Source organism: Macaca fascicularis, chromosome 12 (genome assembly GCF_037993035.2).
Source record: "Macaca fascicularis isolate 582-1 chromosome 12, T2T-MFA8v1.1".
Classification (NCBI taxonomy): Eukaryota; Metazoa; Chordata; class Mammalia; order Primates; family Cercopithecidae; genus Macaca; species Macaca fascicularis.
Genome location: NC_088386.1, coordinates 59,517,250 through 59,543,931, shown reverse-complemented (window position 1 = coordinate 59,543,931; position 26,682 = coordinate 59,517,250).

Below are 26,682 nucleotides of genomic sequence, written 5' to 3'. Positions count from 1 at the left end.
GGGTAATTCTGAACCCCCACTTTAGCCTCTACCCATCCCACTGTTTTGCCACGTTCTCCACAGTTACCTATAACTCTGCCCTTCCCCCCACAAAAATCACTCTCCTTCCCTCATAACAGCCCTATTTCTGTGCCTCCATTTCTGTTGATGGCATCACCGTCTTTTCATTAGATCCAAATAGAATCTTTAGTCATCTTTGACTCCCTCCTCCTCTTCACGTTCTAAACTCAGGCACTTCTGACTCTGAATTATCATTTATATTCAGATTCAGCCTCCTCCTCTCTATCTCCATAGCTTCCTCTATAGTTCACTCTTTCCTCCGTACTCACCTAGGCTGATCCATTAGCTCCACATCTAACCTCTTTGTCTTCACTCGCTTTCAACCCACCCAACCCCATTCACCCTCTATTCTCTTGCCATAGTTCTGCTTCTCAAGCATGGATATGGCAATGATATTCCCCTGCTTAAAACCCTAGAATAATTTATTCAGATAACAATATATGCTTTGCTCGCACTATATGTTCCTATCTGTCAAGTTAAATCTTTCCAAGCTTTTAGACTGGGTGTGAAAGCTCCTGCCAGAACTTTGGGAGCCAGGTGGGTGGATCACATGAGGCCAGGAGTTCAAGATCAGCCTGGTCAACATGGTGAAACCCCATCTCTACTAAAAATACAAAAATTAGCCAGGCGTGGTGGCACACGCGTGTGGTCCCAGCTACTCGGGAGGCTGAAGCAGGAGAATTGCTTGAACCTGGGAGGCAGGGGTTGCAGTGAGCCGAGACCTCGCCACTGCACTCCAGCCTGGGCAACAGAGTGAGACTCTGTTTCTAAACAAATAAATAAATAAATGTCTCCAAGCTTTCAGACAGATTTGGGCTTTCTTAAACAGAAGAAGTTGCAAGCAAGGTAAAAAGCAGGAACTGCTTGCAGAAAACTGCTTTTGCCAGCTTTTGTTTTCCACAGCCTGAACACACTGAAAGGATTATTCTCCAGGGCATGTGGGAGGAGTTTCTTTGAGGAATCAAGGTGTTAAGCATTACACTGAACACCAGAGGATTCTTCTTTTGCAGAAGCTTTATTTCTTGGGGGAATAGAAAAAGATCTACCCTAGATGATGCTGGCAATGGAACCAGTGGTTGCCTTGGCATCAGAGGGAGCAGGCAGCAGCTTCGGGCAAAATCTCTATCACAGGTAGGGTTCTTTAGAGACAAATATGAAACAGATTTGGATGTGCAAGATGTTTATTGGGGATTGATACCCATTAAAGAAAGAAAGAGAAAGCGAGCCAAACTGGATAATTAGAGCAACTTAACTGTAGTGCAGTCTTGACAAAGCCTTGGCCAACCCCATAGGGAGCTCTGGGGTGAAAACTGCCCATCAGAATGTATTGCCTTGGGAAGGGGTCAACTTTGGTTGCAGGCAGCAGACCCTGAAGGTACTAAGAGCTGAAGGCTATCTGCTAAGGAACTGGGGCAAGTATCTCAGTGTCCCCTGCAATATCTACACGACTATTGAGGTCTGCCCTGTGGAACCTTACCACTGTAACCTTTGGAGATGAGAGAAACCTTGCTCAAAGACTCTTTCTCCCTCTCAATTAAGTCTAAAGTATAATTAAATGCAAAGGTCTATTGCTGGTAAGAGAAACACCTCTCCAGTCTCACTGCCTTTGAGCATCACAGAGGGAAGCAGGTCAAGGTAAGAAACATGGGAGCTGAAGCCCAGCCTTAGAGTAGCTGGCAGCTTGGCAAAACTTGTAAGCTTATCAGTAACCAAAGTAAGTACTGACAAGACACATTCATAGATGGACATGAACATTTCTAGAAATTTTCAAAACTATTTAGAAAAGATAAATCTGTAAAAAAAATTAGGCATCCTGAAGTTTGGATCACAAAGATATGAATATTATGTATAGGCAAGTCAAACATTTGGGCTATAGTATTTATGTATTTGCAAGTTTGCCTTTTTCACTAGATTATAAATTTCTCAACACTGAAAATGTATCTTACTTGCTCATAAGATATTAAATACACATGTCAATGGTTTGAAATGATTTATTTTGTACATTTATATTTGGGATCTCAAATTTTCATAATTTATTAATACATTTAAGTTACATACTTTCTTTTACAATTCATAGAAAGCAAGTTGGTTGCTTAAAAACTGTCTTATTTTTAATAAAAATGTTTATATACTTAAACTGTAAATTATCTAAAATATAAATAAATCCTATGGCAATACAAAGTATCTAATAAGATCACTCGTCACCTGATATGTTTGTGGTAGAGGCAAAGGGGGATGGTATATGCTTGTGTGATATGCATGTGAAAAAAAAAGACAAAGAATATATATAGTTACACAAACGTAAAGTCTCTATTCTTTGTCCGGAGATTATTTAAGAAACCCACTCTTGAAATAAAAAAGGTTTGAAACCCCTGGTCAGATTATACAAAATAAGAGATTAAAAAGTTGAAAGTCAATAAACTAATTGCTATTATGTGTCAGACATCGAGCATGCAAAATGATTAAGACAGAGAACAATGAAATGAACTCCCGGTCATATATAACTGACATTTGTACAGTGCTTTCACTTAGCTTTTTCCATATGAACAGCTAGGGCATGGATCATAATAGTCTTCATTTTATATATGAGGAAACTAATGTGACACGCCCAGTTGAAACAAAAAAAAATGATTTTGAATCTGTAATTATTGATGCAACAACTTCCCTTCTATGTCATACAAACTAACTACTGATGCCAAGCTGAAAATATTCTTAAATAGGTATATATAAAATTGCATTCATTTGTCTTTTCATTCATTCAGTCCACAAGAATTTCATGAGCCCAGGGATCAATTGCACTGTGTTACAGGGATATAAAGATAAAATAGACCAGACCCCTGCTTTCAGAATGATTATAGTCTGAGGCATATGACCCTGTGGAGGACAGAGATGGGCCCTTCTAGGTTAAACTAAATCTAGCAAGAAAGATAAGTAAGAAAGTTCTACGAAGATGATATAGGACAGGCACCTCCAGAGTGGAGCAAATGACTGATTTATCCTCATGGAATATGGGATAGCAAATCTTTATGTGGGTAAAAATTGGAATAAAAGGTAAGGGTGGTCATACCGTGGAGAATGCTGTCTGCACAGCTGAAGACTTTATTGTTTACACAGTGAAGGAAATTAAATGACTTTAAGATGAAGAATCAGGATTTTAGAACCAACACCCTCACTGCTTTCATTAGAGAACATTGGTAGCATCAAGTAAAGTGAAGCCACAGCAGTAGTCACAGAGATGACTGTTGTGGTCCGCTAACAATGTGTGAGCAGAAAGGGAGGCTTGGTGGGCTATGGAAGATTGGGTTTCATGAAAGAAGAGCATAGAGAGCAGAAAAGAAGAAACAGAATGAAAGAATTCCATATTATTAAGAACATACCACAATTTATACTTTCTAAATTTGTATAGTGTATCTGCTCAAGGTGCAGTGGTCTTGGGCAGCATTTGATTATGCAGAATGTGATTTTTGAGGTAGAAAGAACTTTAGAGGCCATTTATTCTCTTCCCCTCATTTTACACATAACGGAAGTGTGCCCTAGAAATCAAGCAGCTAGCTAGTGCAGAGTTGCGAATGAAACGCTGACTTTTCCAGTGGTCTACCTGTCCCAAATATAGCTAAAATATTAACAAAGATTTGCTAAACACTCACTAAATGCAAGGCACAATGATAAACACTGATTAATAAATAATCTGTATTCTCAAGGAATTAGCAATCTAGGCTGCCATAGATAATTCATATTATATATTAAATAATTATTAAAGCAACATTCTGAAAAACCAAACTACCTGTAAAGTAAGCAAGGTTTGTCATCAAAGAGTTGAATAGTTGCCCTTTTTCCCTTGTGGAATCACAATCTTTATTATAAAACAAATACAAAATGTCTTAATTTTTATCTTTGGAGTCCTTGAATTACAGTTCTATGAATAATGTCCCCTATAAACAAAAGAAATAAACTGGAAAGTTATTTCACATTTTTGCTTTTCTGTCTACAATAGTAAACTGTGTTCATTGTTTCCTTAGCTTTTCCTGCTAACTACCACTGGAATTGAAATTGTGTACAAAATGCTTCACTTTCTTTGCAACAATTATTTTTTATGTTCTTCACCTCTGGTAAAATGACCTCTAACCGTTGCATCATTTTATAAGAGGCAATCAGGAGCTTTAAAGGAAAGAAAACAAATATTTTATTAAATTAATTTAAAAAGAAATATTTAGATATGAAAATCTGCATAGCATAAATATTTTATATGGGAAATAGTAATAAAAATTAATATTTAGTTATATTATTCATATGTAAGGGGGGAACCTGCTAATTTGGAAGCCCTAATTCTCCTCCTAGAATATTTCAAATAGCATATATGGAACAATATTGCTGCACTATATTTTACAACTAGCTTATATTAACTCTGTTTTACTGTTTTTAAACTATACTCATGATTATATTTCTTCCACATTTTCTTGAGTGCTCACACACCACAGAGATATAATATATAAATAAAGTAAGGCAAAATTCACATAACCACTGCAACCAAATTGGAAACAATATAGCACATATTAAAATTTCTTGATGAAATGTGAGGCTGAGGTATTTACCAGCACATTCCTCTTATGTGTATATTGCAGTATTTAAGTAGGCCAGGGACTCTCCCCACTACATTGGCTACTCCATGGAATGAGTTCAGTCTTCAGCAGTAGTAGTGTCCTTTGGCTTGGCCCTCGGAGCACCATTCAGGGCTATCATAGATGTCTTAACAGCCTGAGTAATTTAGTTCAGATTCTCAGGGTTCTCAAGTCCCACAAAATAAGTCTCCTCTGGGACAATTATCAGATTGAAATCAATCCTGAAACTTACCTTTTTACTTTTTATTTTTGGGTACAAACTTCTTCCAGAAAACCTAAAACTGTTAAAAATAAGATTGTACAACAGGTTTTGAAGATTTTATTTTAAAAATCTTTAAATCTTTACTTTAAAATTATTCTTATCAATGTGTTTTTTTGTGTGTGTAATGAGTTAGCATCCAATGATACCTGGAAAGTATTTAGCCCCAAAGTGACTTGTATGTAAGTTTAAATTTCTCTTTCTCAGAGATTATATAAAATGTTATTTATTTATTTATTTTTGAGACAGACTCTTGCTCTGTCTCCCAGGCTGGAGTGCAGTGGCACAATCTCAGCCCACTGTACCCTCTGCCTCCCAGGTCAAGTGATTCTTGTGCCTCAGCCTATCAAGTATCTGGGATTACAGGCACGTGCCACCATGCCTGGCTAATTTTTGTATTTTTAGTAGAGACGGGTTTCACCATGTTGGCAACGCTGGTCTCAAACTCCAGGCCTCAAGTGATCCACCCACCGTGGCCTCCCAAAATGCCAGGATTACAAATGTGAGCCACCGCGCCCTGCCTAAAATACTCTTAACATTGGTGTTCATGGTCCTTGCTATCCCTTTAAGAATGAATTTATGCAATGAATAACAGCACATGACACCTTGAGCCTTGTCCCTTTTCTGCCTATTACCTGTTTTCACTTAAAGAGTAATTATTTAAGCTACACAGGAGGAGTAGCTTAGAGCAGTGGTTTCTAAGTGTGATTCCCGGACCAGCAACATCAGCATCACCTGGGAATTTGTTAGAAAAGGAAATTCTTAGGTCATGTATTGGACATTCTTAATAAAAAACCTTGGGGCTGGGGTCTAAGCTGATGTGTTTTAACAAGTCTTCTAGGTAATTCTCATGCAAACTAAAGTTGTATAACTGTCTTAGAACTCACCTCACCTGCAGAGGCCCATTTCTTAGTCCAGTAAACATTGCTGTGCTCTTCAACAAAACAGATGCTGAAGAAAAGAATAAATGTTAAAATGAGTCATAGTCTGTGATACAGTCTTCAATATGTCTTAGATTTTCACCCAGCAGTAACTAGAAACACCAAACCTGGACATATTAGACCCACCTCAGACAAGGCATTCTTTTATTTGTACTTGGTCACAATATACTGCCCTTACTCTTAATCACTGACTCACATTTTATGCCTCAACTTCAGAATAAGTGTATAGAGCTGACATGGAGCTCCCTGTTCTGTGGAAATACAAACAAGCATGGGAAATACCACCTCCGAAGACCATTTAATTAGCGCAAACTACAAAATGAAACCTAGTATGATTGTTGAAAATGCTTCAGAATGGAAAACTAAGATGTAGTTTAAAAGTGAAGTCAATTTATTTTTAGTTTCTGTGACATTTAAAATGTGTAAAATTTCCTGGGTAATAAATAGCTTGAACGTGCTTCTGCTCGTGTGTGACACTTCTGCTGGACAAAAAATTCAGGAATGGGGCAGGAGAGTCGTTTTCCTAGTGCATCCTCACTCACCCACCCTATTGCAGGGTTCCTCCCCATGGGGGAACATATTGCCAAACTCAGAGAATCATGGTGAGAAGGTGATTTTACCAAATTTGTTAGCCATATGCCAATAAGTAGTTACAAGAAAGAATAAGCTGAGGGAGATGGTCTTACTGTTTTCATATATCCTTTAATATACTTTCATTACTGAAATAATTTCTTGGGCTTTCATAAAATGGTGAGGACCATGTAATATTTATTTTTATTTGATTTGATTTTCTCAATTCTTGTCCAGATCTCAGGTCATTTGAAAGATTGTTAAGTAAAAATTGCTTAAGTAAAAAATATATATGTATGTGTGTATGCATATATATGTGTGTGTGTGTGTATGTGTGTGTGTAATATATATACACATATTCAGGAAAGAGTAACTCACTAAAAGTATCACTTACTAATATATATATATATATATGAAAAACCAGTGGGTTTTTTATTTTGTCAAAACCTTGTTAGTCATGTTTTGGTTTTGGATTTGCAGTCTGTGGAGTATTTTATACTTCTCAAATTTCTTCTGCTCACTTGTGACTCTCAAACATAATAGAAATCTCCTTTTTCCCTTCAAGTAATACTTGTCTGCTTCTAGGGCTATCAGGGGAATACTTTCTTAAAAATTGTTCAAACCAGCTCAAGCAGTGCACAAATATATACCAAATAGGAATATACTGAAAAGCAGCCGTCAAAATAGCCAAAATAATCTAAAAGCTCATTGTAAAAAATATGGAGAACAAAGTAAAAGGAGTGCCTTAAGGGCTTAGTTTCAATTTCTGCAATAATCCACCATTTCAGATAGAGTTAATTCCCTAGACTGTGTACATATGGATAATTTAATTCCACAGATAATCTCTAGTATTTGTTTTGGGATAAAATGTCAAACTTTTCCCACTAAACCTTTTCACCTCCCCTTTGGACAAGTGGTCAAATGGGGGGATTTGTGGTTGCCTCTCGTTTGTCTGGCCCCACATGCCAAAGGCAGTGCAAACAAAGTGTGAAATGGATCTCCCCACCTCTCCTCTACCACAGCCTCGGCTTCATTTTGCCAGGTTTGGGGGAGGAAAGTGAACAATGGAGTAGTGAAATGTAAATGTCAACGTCATTTTTGTGTGTGTGTGTTTTTTAAGATATTTAACTTCTTTCAATAACATAGGAATTATTATACTATTTTAATGTGATAGATAAAATGAAATCGTCTAAATGGAAAATGAATATATGGTTGTTCTGTTAGGAAAGGCAATATTTTAAAAATTAGGATTTTGAATGAAAAACACTGTTTCAATTGCATCTCTGCTACCTGCTAGCCAAGTAAGCTTTGAAAAGTTATAAAATCTATGAATATTAGTTTTGTTATCTACAAAATAAGAATAACTGTTTCACAATAATGTTATGAGAATTAATTGCTATACACATGTAAAGCACTTGTAATCCATAACTGCAGCATAGTTATTGACAAAGGAATGAAGTGTAGAAAGTGGAGAACTCTAATATCAATTGTGTATGGAACCAGAGTGTTTCAGAGTAGCTGAACTTCAAAACATCATCATCAGTAGCAATCAGTGGAGTTTTCCATGACCTTGTAATTTTTTACTCCCCAGTATCATTCAACGTGTTCTACACACAGTAGCTGTTCACCACATAGTTGCTAACAACTCACAATATTTTTCTCCAACAGAAAGATTGAAATCAAGATAATAACAAAGAGTTGTCAACATTCCCTATTCTTTGACTGGCAGAAGTTAGATAACTGGACAAGTACAAATAATTTACTTTTGCTAAAAAAAATACATATATAAGCATATATTTTAACATATTCATATATGTACGAATGTTATATTAAAATGCAGAATTCTCAACTGCTACTAACCAATTTCTAATAATCAAGACCTGATTTTGTTACAAGTCTTATTTTCTAAGAAAATTTACTGTGTCTATAAAGAGGCCAGGGCTATGGAGTTCTAATTTATACATTTCTTCAAAAACCTTTATACCCATGAAATAAGTCCTCGAATCTGAAAGACATATATTTTCCTAGGCAGTTTGCAGAGTTGTTTCACATCATTAGGAAAAAATATAACAAATTTTCCTTCATAAGAAATTGCAAGTGGTTTCATTTTTGTTTTTGTATATTCAAATAAAGATTTTTTAAAACAAACGACAATCAGCATCACTGGAGTGAATTACCTCCAAATGGAGAGTTACTAGGTAAAAGTTTCAACACCTGGCATAAATATCAAAGAATCAAATAATTGCTATCCTTTAGTGTGCTCATCAGATCACTTTCAGTTGCAAAGTGAGAGAATCTCAACAGAATCTACGACTAACTTAAGGAACCAAAAGAAAAATGCATTGACTCTCACTTCTGCCATCTCTCTTCTCCTTGCACATTATTCTCTCCCGCTGCCATGATTTTTCTATCTTGGGGAAGGAACATAGTCAGCAGCAGCATGGGGCCCATATACCAATCACTGAGAAGACTGTTTTCTCTCTCAGATCCAGTTATATTTTTCGTCCTGGAAAAGGCTCTTAAATGGATGGACTTGGGGCACTCCATGGGCCAATCCTGGGTCAAGTGTGTCTGGGGACAGGACGCAAGGGTGGTGGTATGGATCTGAAACCAGAATTGTGGAAGGGAAAATAATTCTGGAAAGACAAAATTAATAGGTTTGATATTTGATATTTAGTATAAGGACAAATTATTTTTATTAGCAAATATTATTTTAGAAGTTCCATTAACTTCTGTAATAATTTGGATGAGCATTTTTAGCTAAACAATATAAGAAGAGAAAATGCTTTGAGTTATTGAAACACTTATATACCTTTAGAGAGAATTGCACAGCCTTAGACATTACTTTAGATGAAGGAAAAATATAAAATATAGTTGTTGAATTAGAACAAATTTTCAAAATAACAATTAAATCAATGTGTGATCTTGAAGGGTTTATGGTGCTTTGACATTTTAGAAGACAAAGCTTTCTATTTTCCCTTCTGAGAAAATTAACTCACTAAAGACTTTCCGCATCATATTCCTCAAACATAACATTTTATATCAGCAGGACTGAGAAGACATTATGACCTCCAGAGAACACTTCGAAATAAATCACTCTTTCTCCAAATTAAGCCATCAAAATACTGAGAAGAAGGATATATATCAAATAGGAGTTTTGGTGAGAGCTGAGTTCTACCTGCCTTCCCTATTTCGATAGTGTTCAATCGTCAGTCTCTTCTACAGGTTAAACAAACTGACTCAGCCTCATCACTGCAGGACTTTTCAGAGCCTTTGATGGGCTAACATGTAACACTTCCAAATCCGTTTGACTTACAGAAAACTTTTAAAAATTACCCCCTTCCCCAGCATACTTATCAGTCTCTTCCATAGCAGTAATACTAAAGTAACTACTTTCCATATATTTATGACCTGGAGGTTGTCAGTCCAATGTATTTTACAGTCCTCTGATGTTTCAGTAGAAATTTTCAGTGAAGTATTATCCTTAAGGAAATCATCTTATTAAATCTGAAAAGAAAATCTTTGAAAAATCTCATGTGACATATAACTTTTTAAATTTTAATTTATAATTTCAGAGTAGCATAATAGAATGTTTAAAGTTAAGACTTGAAACCAGGTATGGTGGCTCATGCCTGTAATCCCAGGCTTCCCTTTGGGAAACTGAGGCAGGCGGATCGCTTGAGGTCAGGAGTTTGAGATCAGCCTGGCCAAGATAGTGAAACCCCATCTCTGCTAAAAATTAAAAAAAAAAAAAATTAGTTGGGTGTGGTGGCACATGCCTGTAGTCTCAACTACTCAGGAGGCTGAGGCACAAGATTCGCTTCAACCAGGGTGGCAGAGGTTGCAGTGGGCCAAGATTGCATCACTGCACTCAAGCCTGGGCGATAGAGTGAGACTCTTGTCTCACCAAAAAAAGAAGAAGAAGAAGAAAAAAGAAAGACTTGAAAAACCTCTACAATTTAAGTACATAAGGATATTTTTACAGTGCTTTACACCATACCACTCCTCTTCTAGCCCTCAGGCCTGCAAAATAGAAAAAAAAAAAAAAAGAAAAGCTAAGAATCACAGTGTTTTGTTATCTCCTATTTGGCCACCCCTCCTTAGACTTGCAGACACTCCACACAACCAATACTCACCAATGGTTGACTACAGCATTGCTTAGAGGAATTAGCAAGGAATCAAAAAGGCCAGCATTGTCTTAGATAAGTCATTTAAATCTGTAACTCTTGGTTTTCTCATTAAAAAATAAAAAGATCTTACAGCACCTACCTTACATCACAAGGCTATATTATTGTGAAGAAGCAATAACATTACATATGGAATGACAAACTAGTTATGTTACATAACTAATTTTTTTTTTGTTAGTTTGTCATAGCCTTCAGCCTCTCCAATCTTCAGTCATCCTCAACACTGGTGAAGAAGCACTTTGTAAAGTGGATCACTTCTCTATTGAGAAGGCTTGTTGTCTCTCCTCTATTTCCCGTCCAGATTCCCTGCTCTTTTCCCCAGAGGCTGACCTGTATTGGCGACATCAACAGTATCCCTTGTCCTCTGAATTCTGGATGGGTTTGGCCAATGGAAAACACTGACAGGGAATGAGAAGGTGAAGAGGGAGTTCAGCATACTAATCTCCTGCTCATTCCTGCCATAACCCGGCTCCTATAAGAGGTCCAGCTCCTGTAAGGAATTCATCTCAACAGCACTTTGTCTTCAGGTTCCATTATCTGCTCACTCTTCATGAACCATCAGTCTGTAGATGGGGATATACAGTGCATGCATCATCCTTAGATGGAGACACAGGGGCTTCTGCCTTGAGCTTAACACTTTCAGGAGTCCCACTCTGGTTCTTCTCTGATGAGGCCTCTTCCCACAATGAGATGAATTTTCATGGCCAAAATGATGTGACCACCTGCCCCTCTAGACTGCATTCTGGGTACTCAGGACCTCAAAATTCTCTACCTAGATTTATCTGCAACTGCTTCCAGGGCTGTATGTTTGCCTGGGTCCACCCTCCAAAATGCAGACTATGCTGTGGGTGAGTGCACCCTGGAGCTAGATAAATGACTGAAGGGTTGCTATATGTGGAGTGTAGATGGAGTTTATACATAAAAGCTAAGTTTAGCTCTTACGGAGTTATGGGATTTAGACAGGTTCCACCTAGAAACATGAGCATCTTTTTTTCACTCTTTAAGGTGCTGCCTTCTTGCCAAGCCATCCACAGGGCCACATCTACGTAATAGGAATGCCCTCTTCTAATTCACAGAAGATGTCATACAAACTAGTGGTAGCCCTAGAACTATCAAAAATGTTTTTTGTTGTTGTTTTGTTGTTGTTTGGTTTTTTTTTTCTTTTGTGTGTGTGTGTGTGTGCATGCACTATTCTAAACCTTAGTTCCCATGAAGGTGTTCAGCGGGCTACTGCTAAGGCATGAGGGAGAACTGTCCATTAGCCAGGGTTCCCATTGACACAGAGTGGCTGGGCTCTGACCTGTTTTATATATTAAGTTACTTACATAGTTTTATTTGAGTAGATAACCCTGTAGATAAGCTAATTTTGAAAATCACTGTACTAGATAATCTAAAAATTCCCTACTACCATTAGAAGGCCTTATTATCCTCTAAATCATATCATACATAATTGTCTAGTCTTTTCATTTTAAACCTTTCATTTAAGCCATGATTTCTCATGGTTCTATTTCCTTTTATGTTACTTGTTCACGTATGTCTCTTTAACTTATTTAAAATATTTCTTCCTTTTTACCACTACTATATCATTCAAAGAATGACTCCCAAACCACCTCCTCTGAGAAGCTTTCGAAGTTAATTTGAACACTGATGAGGTGTTTTAAATTCTTCATCAAGGTGTTGGAAAGCAGATGAAACATAAGCCTGTTGCTAGAGTTTTGTTGTTGTTGTTGTTTGTTTGTTTTTCCTTACTTGAGCTTAAATACTGCCTAGTTTCTCTTAATTTCAATGGACAGTTCTCCCTCATGCAAATTTGTTTGGGGTCAAAAAGACAGCCACACTGAAAACAAAAAAGAACCTAATCAGACAAAATACTGAAAGGTTACAGTTGAATGTGCTTAGATGCTATACTTAACAATTGTTTGAAGAATTAAAATTAACTCATCTATGAAACTAACTCATCTATGGAAGCTCAGATGTTAGTAACTTGTGATTAATTAAATCTAATAGACTAAGTCTATTGTATTTATAATAATAATATTTAAGAAAATATATTAATTCACAAAATGATAAAATATTTTGGTAGTAACGTGTTCATTTCACAAATAAGGTGGAGATTCAAAGATTTTTGGATTATCCTCTGAGGTGACACAGTAAGTTATAAATGGAAAGCCAATTTAAGAGCGCTGGTCTTCTGACCATCTATTCATTAGATTCAGATTGCAGTTTCAGCGTTAGAAACCAAGATAAATTTAGTCGTCTTTTATCTTAGAGTCAGTTATGTTTTATAAGTGGCCATTTGTATTTTAATATTTGTAGTAGCATTTCGTTTATTTTATTTTTTAGCTAAAATGCCATAACAAATATGCAACATATTCTTTTGTGCAACTCTACAGAACTCTAATACCAATGAATGACTTTACAGAAAGAATTATTGAATAGAATTTCCATTTAGTGTTAAAGAAATGCCTTGGTTCAGCAACATCCAGTAAGTGAGCACATAAATAATTGCTTATTAAAGACTTTATATATGGAATATTACAACCTCTAAGTATTAGCAATTCAATAATGAAAACATTATGATTTACTTTCCACTACCATTAGTAATTGACACCATGGATTATATAATGTTACTTCCTGCCAGTAATTTTGACTGAAGCAAAGGAGAAGTGGCTGTGAAATATACATTTATTACTCTATGTGAATACTGTACAATTACTATGAATGGTTGATGAACTCTTTAACTTTCTGATACTCATTGACAAGCTGTATTGAATTTCATTCTATGGCATCTGTCAAGGGACATACAAAACTCTATTTACTGGGCCAATTAGAAAGAGAAAGAATGTTCAATCAAATTTATGAGAGGTCTGAATAAGTTATATTACATTTATCCTTGTGTAGGGGAAGAAAATATTCCTAGATGTTTGCACTTTTGATACAGGAAATAAAATGAGAAATTGATTGGGAGCTTATGGCCAAGGGAATTTGTCCAAGGTCATAGTTTATCATGCGCCCCTCCACTGTAGACAACCTGTAGACTTGACCCTCAACAGAAAGAATGGCCAAGATATACATGAGGGCCACAGGAGCATACAAGGGTATTGTAAAGTCAAGGTTATAAAGCCCTATGTATTTCATATTCACTTTATGATGTGGTTATTGGCATAGATTTATCTATTAAATATTCTTATTCATAAGTAAATTCTGAAACAGAAACTCTGTCTCCAATCTAGCATTTGTCTAGCTTAAGAAGTTTGTGTCCCTGAGTTAAGAAAGAAAACATGACAAAACCAGTAATCCATGTGCAATTGCTAAAACTTCTGATATTTCTTAACAGAATAATGCTACTATCTGGACTATGTATGGTGTCTTATTTTTGTCTCAGCACACAAATTCTTAAAAGGGGGAAAAAAGCCATGGCCTCTAAGTGCCAACAGAGGTAGAATTCAAGGTCTTTCTGAAGATGACCTTAGAAACAAACATGTGAGACAAAGAATTGAAGAAAATTTGGCCCATGGCCTCTTTAAATTTTTCCCTCAGCTAAACAGACATCTAGTCACTTAGAAAAGAACCCACCCCCTTGTTAGACTAGCTGAGGGACAATCCCCTGTTGTCATTTTTATTGTCTGCCCTGGAGAAGGAGGCAGCTTGGGATGCCTAATGGAATCTTGATTCTATTTCACAGCTACAGAGCACAGCCAGAGGCCCGTGGTGCTTTTGTGAGCCAGAATCCACGGAGGCTAATTTTGGCTGAATAGAGGCTAAAGAGAATTCATTTTTCCTTGTTACATTTATTTCACTAAAATTGTTCAAACTCACAAGATATTGCTGGAAGGACACCAGCAAGCACTTCTTAATTGGGGCCCCATTCAGTAGCAAAACTGACTTTGCAGGTACCAGCCACAGAGGTGATGAGGATTTCAGGGGCCTAAATGCATGGAAATTAACCTTAACACAGGAGACATAAACGTTATCTGTACTTAGATGTGGAATATAATCTGGAGGCTTCTGTTTCACATACTTGCTGGAAACTGTAACCATGGCTCTCATCTTTCAGTTGCTACATATGAAAGGTTTCGTGTCCTGACATCACCAGTGGGTTCTGCTGAGCATGCTCAGGAAGATAATTGCTCTTCCCCCCAAAACACTGGGAGTCTCTAGAGATAGCTAGCAGCAATTGAGTATTAACCAGTTTTCAGGAAGCCAAATGGACAATAGAGACACAGGAAGAATCATTTTGCCTTTCCCTCACTTCAAATTTTAATGAGTAAGAAAATTTTTATATATATGTGTTTAAATGTGTTTGACATTCTGGCCCTATGTATTATCGCAATGTTAGTAGCACAGAATTCTATTCTGAATTTTAAGTTTGCACACATTTGAATTACTACTTATAATTCTAACTTTTCATGAATTTTTAACTCAATAATTAATAAGAATGGCCATTAAATTGCTAAACTCTTGGAGGAAAAAAATTCTGGAAGTACTTGCTAAGTGTTGATATCACTCTTATTATTTTCTGTGGATTCTTCATTCTTTGTTTAAAGGCAGAAACACCCTCAGAAGGTATCTGAGAGAAAGCATAATTATCCCCATTTTACAGATGGAGAAATCAAAGCCTATGAGCCTGATGGGAGAATTTCTGTCTTCCATTTCAAAATTTGCTTTTGTGGAATGAGCAACATAAAATAAACCTAACGTGTTTTTCTTCCCCAAATGAATTTAAACACAATTCCAGTACAGAAATTGGTGTTTTACAAAGGAAACTTAGGAAGAAAATGAATTTCCCTGTAACAGGTACTCCACGTTGTTTGTTGTCCAGAGGGTTCAGAAGGTAGTTAACCTAAGCTCACCTGCATTAAATATTGACCCTGAGGGGCAATTTGAGGCCTTGCTAATGGGGCAATTTGGGGCCTTAATGATGCAGACAAAAAGGTCCACAATCCTACTTGATGAAGTGAAGAGCCTCATTAGCATGATTTTCAAGGGTGGTACTCAAAGAATTAGCTTGCCAACCAAAGCCGCGTCTAAACTGGCCAAATAAAGAGCTCTTCATTTAGCTAGAGTGCTATATTTGACCAGTGTCTCCATGTTCCTGTGCATTTGATTTTCTTTTCTTCTAGAACAGTGTTTTTGTGTCTTTTTGTTGGTTTTTTTCCACAACCTAAATGGACAGCTGTTGATGTTTGCAAAATTTTGAGAGCATAACAAAAATGTTGTATTTTTAAAGCAATACAAAAAAAAGAAAGAAATTCAATGTAAACTTACCCCAAACCACCAGTTATTCCTACTAGAGCAGTTTCATGATGAAAACAAGGGCATATTTTTTAAGCTTTTGGATTTGTGAAACAGGTGCCAATTTCTAATACACAGCAAAGGCAAATTTAGAAAATAAGACAGGCCAAATCACCTTTAAATGTAAAACAACTGAGCAACAAATGCCATTATGCACATAATTTCAGTGACATGCATGATGCTATTGCAAATGCTTAGAATTTAAAGCCACAATACCTTCAGTAGACAAATGTGCGCTCGCATGTATACCACACACAAACACACACAAACATACAGCATGCAAACTACATGTCAATGTTAACTTGATCAAGTAAAAAAGGCAGCTGTACATATACTTAGTACTTCATCATTAGACATTCACATTTATTGAACAAATGTACAGTAAGAATTATTAACAGTAGTGGAAAATTTTCCTTGTTCTTAGAAAATGTGTTTAAAACACCTAGAAATGTAATATTCAATAAATACTAGAAAACATCTCACAACACTATAAATCTTATCAAATGAATATATACTTTTTTGTTATAATTTTACATTATACATAGGCACACTGTCTAATTTGATTACTGAATACGACACATTCTTCTTTGACTTATCCTTACCCACTAGATTGAGTAGACTGAAGTGCCCTCAACTTTGCCGTAGGCTCCTAATGCCTCAAGCTATTGCTTTAGTGACTGATTTAAGGGAAAAATAAAGAATGAACATTCAAAATATGACACTTTTAACTAATGAACTGCAGGATAATTTTATTCTGGTCCTGGCAACGGCTATCTTCTTTCTACATTTATACTCTATAGTTGGCCATAATCTTTGGAACGAACATGTTTTAAAAATGGAATAATGTAATTATTATCACAACTAATTTGTACCTCAAACAGCCCAAATTAAATTCAATAAGTGCAGGAGAAATTACTGTGATTTAAGGTCTGATGTTTCACCCTACTAAATTTTTAATTGTGGCAAATATGTTCTGCTTCGGGAACATAGAATAAGAAGTGCGGCAAAGACTCCCGACATTCCTCCATGTAAAAATGTTTTTGTAATCACTCTATTTAAATAGTAACATTTTATTTTTTTAAGCACTTAGTTTCTTGATCAGGATCCATATTCATGGGGTCTCGCTGTAATCCACTTTACCACTTAATGTTGCAATTCAAATGTTCAGTCAGAAGCAAAGCCCTCCAGAATAAAGCATGAATATTACCGTGTGGGGCTGTAAAGAGAAGACTATTAGAATATATCACCAACACACTAGGGGACCATTTAGTCCACTGCTCTAAATACATCATTTAATTACAATGGAGACATTACTTCATGTTTCTACTGATGTAAGTATTATTAGAATTCATGATATTCGCAGGCTACTGTGGGCCATTACATTGGCCATAAGCTATTCCATAAGATTTACTACTAAAGGCCCGCAAGGGTATTTGAGCATTCATGGATTCTGTGGCAGTAGGCTTTTATCTAAGACACATAAGTGAGGGACAACCGAGTTATTATCTCTAAGAAACATAGCTTAATATTTTGGATTCTAAAGGTTAAGGTACCATAAATCCTGAATTACTCTGAGATATCACATAAAAAGACATTTTTATTTTATTTTACTCTATTCTGGCTCTTAAAATATTTTATGATGGCAGTTTTCAGAGTTGTACCATGTTGTTTACATTCAGTCCCTGGATGCATCAAAACACTGACACAGCATTTCTTTTAAACTGTCATAAAGAAAGCAGAAATACATTGTGTGTGTGTGTGTGTGTGTGTGTGTGCGCGCGCGCACGCGTGTCTGCATGCACCCATATGCATTATGTCTGTGGTATAATAGGGAAGAGAGAGGGATGGAGAGGGATGGGTTAACTAAATGCTTTATTTTTTAAAAAAATCATACTCAATTTCCAGTTTGATGATTATTGATCAGTGCTTTGATTGGCCCTTTTTGTGATGGGTGTCATTGTGTTGGGCTGAGCTGAGCTGATTTGCCCCTGGATGCAAAGCCTTAGGACCTCTTAGAAAGGAGATTCTGTGAAACTACACAAGGAAGTACAGAATCAGCTGCAAGGAGCAGCTTCCAAAGGCTGCCTGTTTTTTAGACAATGAAAATTGCCACCAGAAAACTCAGTAAAGACTGATGAAGGGGCTTAGTAAATTTGTCATGAAAATAGGCAGAGAAAAAAAACTTTTCCCTATTATGAAATGAAAACTTCTGGATATCTTCCCAACAAATAAAAGGTTAGGGGTTTGGGAAAGCAATGCTTTGAAAAAGCAGGTAGAACATAAAATTCAACCAAACAGCCCAATATCCATGTGTCATGGCAATGCCACCTTTACATTTCTCTCCAACTCTCTTTCTTGGTATTGTAAGGCACCTGTTAGGTTTCTGAATCTTAATACATGAAGCACATAACTATTTTGCATTTTCCAGGAAAGCTACGGCAGATTCATCAGAATTGGCTGTCTTGTCGAGAAATGGCTCTAAAATGACAAATAGCAGCAAGCCGCAAGAAGGGTATAGTGAGGGTACAGAAGCTGTGTTTACTAAGAGACAGGAGGAGCTATTGATTTGACATAGAAAACCAACTGAAAAGTTGGACAGACGATTCAGATGTTTGATCTCTGAATTTGTGATATAGATGCCTCACTTTTGTGGCAGATATTTTTATCATCTTCCTTCCTCCCTATCCTTCCCTTTACCCAACACCCGTCAACTCTCAGGACATAACATCCTGGGGCCCTAAAACTTCTCCAACGATAGGATTTCTACCACTGCTACATGAATAGCTACCAGAAGGGCTATTCATTATTCCAGAAAAAGTCTCAGTTTCATAATGCATTGTTCTTACAGCTTTGAGTAACATACTAAAGTTCTAAAAGGTTATATCTAAGAAAAGAAAGTAAAATAAGACTATCTTTCTCGGACAAAATAAGCCATTCTTTATTAAAATCTATAATATTTAATTACTTCATTAAATTAAAAAATCAAATGTAAGTATTAATAATATTTATCATAAAGCCATATTACTTTCTATTATTTTATCCAGTTAGAATGTACTAAAGCAGAGCCATTTTGGGCCAAATCTCTGGATTTAACCACTTACTATTTTGCATAAGAAGTATAATGCATATTTTAAAATCTCAAATGTATTCAACTAAGTCATATTTTAAAACCTAAACATTGATCGAGACCATCCTGGCTAAAATGGTGAAACCCCATCTCTACCAAAAATACAAAAAATTAACCAGGTGTGGTGGCGGGCACCTGTAGTCCCAGCTACTCGGGAGGCTGAGGCAGGAGAATGGCAGAGCTTGCAGTGAGCCGAGATTGTGCCATTGTACTGCAGCCTGGGTGACAGAGCAAGACTCCGTCTCAAAAAACAAAAAACAAAAAAAACAAACAAAAAAAAAACCCTAAACATTATTAATTTGCAGGTCAGGTTTATAACAAAAAATATCTCTTGGAAAATATTAATGCTATACTTTTAAGAAACCACCATGATGTGAAGGCCACCCAAGATCTCTAAATCTCTAAATATGAACCTTTAAGTTGATATATAGTTACTGATCACAGTAAAAGAAGTGTGTACCCAATCAACATAATACTTAAACTATCGGGAGGAATCATCACTACTCTGAGTACAAGTATTATACAATACTTGTATAATTGTTTAATAGTATTACTATACTATCATAATATAGTAGCATTACATTATTGTACACAATAGTATATAGTATAGTGTAATTACACAATAGTCCCATCATGCAGATACTGTTTTTATCTTGATTTTACAGATGGGAAATTGAGGCCTAGAAAATTGAAGCAACTTGCTCAAAGGAATGTAGCCAGCCGGCAGCAGAGGCAGGGGTTGTGTTGTAGCTGTCTGACTCTCCAGTTACACTCATAACAAAAGCTCCCTACTCCTCCCACTCCATGGGATCACAATACATGTGAATTGAATGAACTCACGGATACACATTGAAGAAAGAAAGGCAGGAAACAAAATGCTGAGATGTTCATAGGAACCTTTCTATACTTTGCATGTGTTTTTTAGTTGGACTATTAACATATCTGAACCTACTTTTGCTCCCTTCATTTTCTTTTCTCAGAGAAAGCTATGGTTATTTTTCCAACTATAGATTTTTTTTAACCACATAGCTCCACCAGCTATATACTATGTTTTTATTTATTATCCTTAAACAATTTAATTCCATCTGTCTCTTTAAAAAGTAGTAAAATCACCATAATCATTATGTTATCCAAATATTTGTAGAAAAAAAAGTGATGGTGTAGGGAGGTGCTTCCCTCCCTTTAATTTCAAACCAAGTACCTGTCACTCTCCAGAGCTGAACAGCACCTAAGTGTGGGAGCTTTGTCCCAAGCCATACCAGAATTCCAGTAGAAAGGGTCAGCACAGGATTTTGACAGCCTCTAAACCAGAGGTGCTCTTGGCCAAGAGGCCATGGATAAAGATCAGAGCTCCATGATTCCTGCGTAGAGAAAACTTCACCCATAGAGACCCAGAAACGTCAAACAAGAGCAGCCTGAGAAGATTTGTAGGTTGAACTGGCCTCCAAAGAGAGGGCTGAACCTGTACACTGGTGCTCAAAGAGGGTTAAGATTTCAATAATTTATTCATTGTATGTATTGAGCAACCACTTTATGCAAAGTCCTTGTCCAAGTGTTGAGGATATAAGAATGAACAATGACAACATCAAAATCCTGGCCTTTTCAATCTATCTCTGTAGTGGGAAATGGTTAAACCCAAGGTCCACATCACCTAGAAAACTTCTCACTGCTCATTGGAAGTGTGGCTCACCCTCAACCCAGACTTCTCACTAGGTTCAGTTGCCACGATGGCAGCTCCAGATGTAGCTTTATACTTTTAGACATTGTCTCAAAGAATTCAGCCATTAGGTCCTGGATCCCATATTCAACTCTCAGAGGTTTTTCATTGAAGCCACTCTCACTTTGCTTGAGGTAGGAGAAAGCCCCACTGGGGGCAGGGATGGGAGCTCAACATACAGTTGTCTCCAGAGAAACTTCCATTTACTGGTTGGAGGTGGATGATCCATAATATTGGGAGAAGTGATTTTGCAGTCTCTCAGCATGGCAGAATGTATTTAGGCAGTCTTTAAAAAATGCCTTTTGTTTTCTTTCATGTAACCTTATATTTTTAAATTAGGTACCCTTGGTATGTTTTTAGATTGATAAATAAGCTTTTTAATCCTATATTTAAATAATTGTGTGAAAGGATATCATTATTGATAAAATAAAAGCTGTTTTATTATTCTTTTAATGTGTCCAGTGAAATCTATCACAGCAATTTGATACCTACCATTATCCTTTTAAAATACATGCATGAGGTCTTCTCTAATAGTTGAAAATTTTACATCATCCTTTTTACTTCCTGAATTTAAAGCCCCTTTTCAATTCCCTCCACAGAAGTTTTACCTAATGTCTTATATTATTATGCTTGAAATTATTTTCCTGATCACCTTGTCATGCTTCTCTGGAATGAAAATCTGCGTATAAATCAAAATGTAATTTAGAAATTATTATGATCACAGTTTTCTAAATGTTTAAAAATTCTTCTGGATTCAGTTGTCATTTCATTTATTATTACTGCACAATTGATCAAAACAACCTGGATATATTACAAGTGTTGATAAATACTTTTCAAATATAAAGTTATAATTTTATAGGAAAGAAGTACCTTAATGAGATGGGTGAATTTTTATTTTCAGTTTATGTGTTCATGGATGAATATAACTTATTGCTGAGATAACATATAATTTAGCATTAAATCTATTCCTATATTTTATACATATAGGCATAAGAAAGTTAGCTCCCATAAATAATATAGTGATAATGTAAGGAATTATTTTGTTATAGCAATGTTTTTCAAATCTTAGAAATCTTAAATTATGTGCCAAAAGTCACATGGTCAGGTCACATGACTTGATAAGTTCCTGCATCGATTTTATTTTTTTTAAAAAAACAGCAAATCATCTATTTTTGAAAAGAATAGATTTCTCTATCATTGGAGTAACTCATTTTCTGATTTCTCATATGTAAACCAAAATTTATCAAATGATAATAATCCCATTATTCTTTCAGTGAGAAGCAGCTAGTTTAAACTTACATGGTCAGAAATGGTAAGGAATAAAACATGGTTTATTTCAAATTATTTTCCAAAATAATTCTTTTAGGCAGAAAAAAGCTTTTTATATTGTCATATCTTGTTATCCAAATGTTGGACCTGTTGATTTGCTTTATTTATGGAAAATATTTGTTATTTAACCTATATGGCAAAACAAGTCCTTATGTTGAAATCAATCAAAATGACTTTCTATAAGAAAAAGTATGACTTTATTTTTCATTTAAAATAAATGTGCTAGTTTATGTTCCCATGAAAACAACCCGTCTTTTAAATTCTAATTCTCTGAGAGAGACAGAAATCAAGGAGGCCCTGGCTGCATGGCTGCAATAACGCCCTCTGTATCCTTTCTTTGTTTTGACTTCATTGGTCTCTTCATAGTCTCCCTATTCTTCATCAATAGTGGATGGAAGAGGCAAGGACCCCAAATGAAAATAATGGTCTAAATCTAGAACTTTCCAACATGGCAAAAATATTCTACTTCTAATGTCATGTCACCCTTAATAGAAACAAAGGTAAGATAAGAGGATATCTAGATTAGAAGAGTCTTCTCTACGTACAATGTTTTTGTAAAATCTCTTTGTTTGAAATCTATCTCTACAACCAAGAGGAAAAACGATTACCTTATTAAGATGTGGGACAAGTGAAAGTTATGAGTTTCATTCATGAAGTATGAAAAGGAGAATTGTGGTGGGGAAAATGTGGGAAAAAAACAACATGACACTTGGATCACAGATATATTCTTAGATAAATCAATTCACTAAAAAAAACACATATAAAAGTTGTGGATATAGGGACTGATACTCTTAAAACAAGGTAGGTTGTACACCTGTTGGAAAGTGCTAGTACCCCAGAAGTGCACTTACTCCTGTGTCAAAATCCCTGGTTCCCAGTAGAGGATCTAAATTATTCAATGCCTGGAAGTTAAACAATACTAGGGCCCTCTTGAAGAAACATAATACAAAAATGTGGAACATCCTTAAATATAGGGCCTTGGAGGAGGCTCATGTACTTGAGGAACCTTGAAGCTAACATGTCATTATCTTCATGGTAATTCTCCCTCTGAATAAGGGGATATTTATCACTTTGGATAGTTGACCTGTGGGACCTCAGCTAAGACAGAAAGCATACTGTTTTCACATCCAGTTAGAACTATGTTTCTACTATCATTTGTGATATCTCTCTGTGCAGATTTGTCTCCCTCCTCTCTTAGAACACACGTCATTTGGAGCCATTTTCTGCTCCTGAATACTCTCCACAACACTGAACAGAGGACATGCTGAAATGTTGATGACCAAGTAATTGACTCAAGCCTTCCACCCAATATCTAGGAACAGTCCAAAGTCTGGAACAATTCCTTTTCCATATTTTCCAAGGATCTCTTGGTTTTACGAGAGTCCAAAAACTGTGGCAGCACATCACCTCTTGTTATCAAATCTGTTCTGGAGGTACATGGTTTCTTCCAGAAACCTTAAGGGGAGGACTAGTGGATAGACAAAACATTGCCTGGACCAAGACTTGCTGACAGCTCAGAAGCAGGATGAAGTGTTTAACTTAGTGACCAGGGTCTCCCTGGGGACCCCAGAGGGAATTTCTGGAAGCTTACTTGGTAGGTTGTGGTCTGGAAGTTTGGTTCAGAACATGGTGGCAGGTTATCTTCATTTTTCTTACTATAGCATGATGTTAACAGTTGCTTCTGTTCCCAGATGTAGCTGCTACCAGGGCTCAAGCCTGGATCCAGAACTCCTCTGGGAACGGAGGCTGTTTCTCACTTTACAACTATACCAAAGAGATGTAATTATATCGTTCTTGACTGACAATGAAGACTCCATCCTAATGAAAGGGATTCTCGTTGTTTCTAGGGGTTCTAACAATTTTCAAAGTCATACTGTCTTTATTTATTTAAAATTGATCTACTGGGCCAGGCGTGGTGGCTCACGCCTGTAATCCCAGCACTTTGGGAGGCTGAGGTGGGCGGATCACCTGAGGTCAGGAGTTCGAGACCAGCCTGGCCAACATGGTGAAACCCTGTCTCTACTAAAAATATAAAAATTAGCCAGGAATGGTGGCACACGTCTGTAATCCCAGCTACTCAGACTACTGAGGCAGGAGAATTGCTTGAACTCAAGAGGTGGAGGTTGCAGTGAGTCAAGATCACACCACTGCACTCCAGCCTGGGCAACAAGAGTGAAACTCTGTCTCAAAAAAAAAAAAAAAAAAAAATTATCTACTGTCCTGACACATAATATCTCAGTGTCTCCAAGATGCTCAGATTTCCATTTTACTAAGTAGTTACCTTCAATGACCCTCTAAGGCTGTCTTCTGTCTCTGTCATTAATATATACCATAAAACACAAGTTTATTCTTCAGGAAGGCATAGTATTCTGTTGGCATTTTATCATCTAACTGCCCTTTTCCAGGTAGGTATATTTATGTTTGAATTGTCTCCTTTTCCTTTTGGCCTCCTTAAGGGAATAAATTGTATCAAGATACTCTGCTGTATACCTACGGTGTTTGGACAATTGTAAACAGGCATAAGCCTAATTGACTCCAGGACAAAACTCAGTTACAAGCAACACTTTCAGAACCAGATATACCTTACTTCTTACAGTTTGTAAATACATGTTTCTGTATCGGATACTAACAAAGCCAAAATGAGTATTAGCAGTCTAAGATGCTGACAGTACTGCCCCCCAGCTTATATCATATTCTGTACTACAAGTTGCTAACATAAACATAAAGTCTTCTGCACAATAGGGCACCTCACTGTTAGAGTGCTTATGAGTTATGTGTTTTTCAAGTAGGTATAGAATTAGCAGGTATTCCTACTTCATCATTTTCGTGGCCCCAGCAGAATTACTGCATTTTTCACCTTGTGGTTCAAATGAGTTCAAAAGAGGAAGGCAGCATTACATGATGGAAAGGGCTTCATGATGTCAATTAGATTAATAGACAGTCACCTTAATCCAGTCCCACAGTATCTAACAAGAACTCCGTCTTGCTGCATAGTAATAAAATAGTAAACATGGAGCATGAGATAACCAGGGAACATTTTTGTTTGACAGTAAATTCTCAACCAAATCTTGGTAAAGAAAATAATAATCACTAATGCTTATTGAATACTCAATACATATTCGATTATATAAACAGATTATCTTATTCTGACTTCAATTTCATGAGATAGGTATTGCTACTATCCTCATTTGTCAAAATAGAGACTTGAAATTTTAAAAAAAATTGTTTTGACTATATTTACACAGGTAAGTAGGAAGAGAAGAAATATTTATGCCTAAATAGATCCCATACTTTCTTAACTACTACCATTACAGGGAGAAGTCTGAGAAATATCTAGGACACTAAAGTCCTCACTTAATGTCATCAATTGATTCTTGGAAACTGAGACAAGTGAAATGACGTATAATGAAACCTATTTTAGGCCAGGCACAGCGGATCACGCTTGTAATCCCAGCAATTTGGGAGGCCACGTTGAGTGGATTGCTTGAGTCCAGGACTTCATGACCAGCCTGGGGAATATAGCCAACTCCATCTCTACCATAAAAGACAATAATTAGTTGGATGTGGTGGAGCACACATGTGGTCCCAGCTACTTGGGGGGCTGAGGCGGGTGGATCACTTGAGCCCGGAGACAGAGGCTGCAGTGAGCTGTTGCCACTGCAGTCCAGCCTGAGCGACAGAACAGAACCCTGTCTCAAAACGAACACACACACAGAAAAACAAGAACAAAAAAAGAAACCTATTTTACCATAGACTGATTTTAAACAAGAGTTAAGTTCCTCTGGCATATTTGTGGTCACAAAAACTACACCAAACTTCTAAATAAGAACCAAGAACACTATTTTATTATTATTATTATTATTATTATTATTATTATTATTATACTTTAAGTTCTAGGGTACATGTGCACAACGTGCAGGTTTGTTACATATGTATACTTGTGCCATGTTGGTGTGCTGCACCCATCAACTCGTCAGCACCCATCAACTCGTCATTTACATCAGGTATAATTCCGAATGCAATCCCTTCCCCCTCCCCCTTCCCCATGATAGGCCCCAGTGTGTGATTAAACATTGAAATACGTGTGAGCTATTCACACATTTAAGAAAGACTAATAAAAACAAGATAATTGCCTAATTTTTGGTGAACTGGCGTATGATGATGGTCATAGTCCTAGTGGGTTACAACCCACCAGGGTTACTACAACAAGGAATAAATGTTTGCAAAGTGAAAACTCTAAGGAGCACCTTCTCTCACCACAGGGTTCAAAAACAATCACAAATAGGGTGGACACTTTCCTACTGCGCTGTTTATTGCCATTTGTATGGTTATTGTAGACTTGACAAATTTTTATTTTACAATCATTGGCATTCATTCATTTTCCAACCCAGTTATTCCAGTTCAGGAAGTTGAGTGGCTAGATCCCATCCTGGCAACTCAGGACATAAGGTAGGATCTCACCCTGGACAGGATGCCATCCCATCACAGGGTGCATGCACACACACCACACACACACACACACACACACCCCTACACACACATACACACACTAGGAATGGGACCATGTAGACATACCAG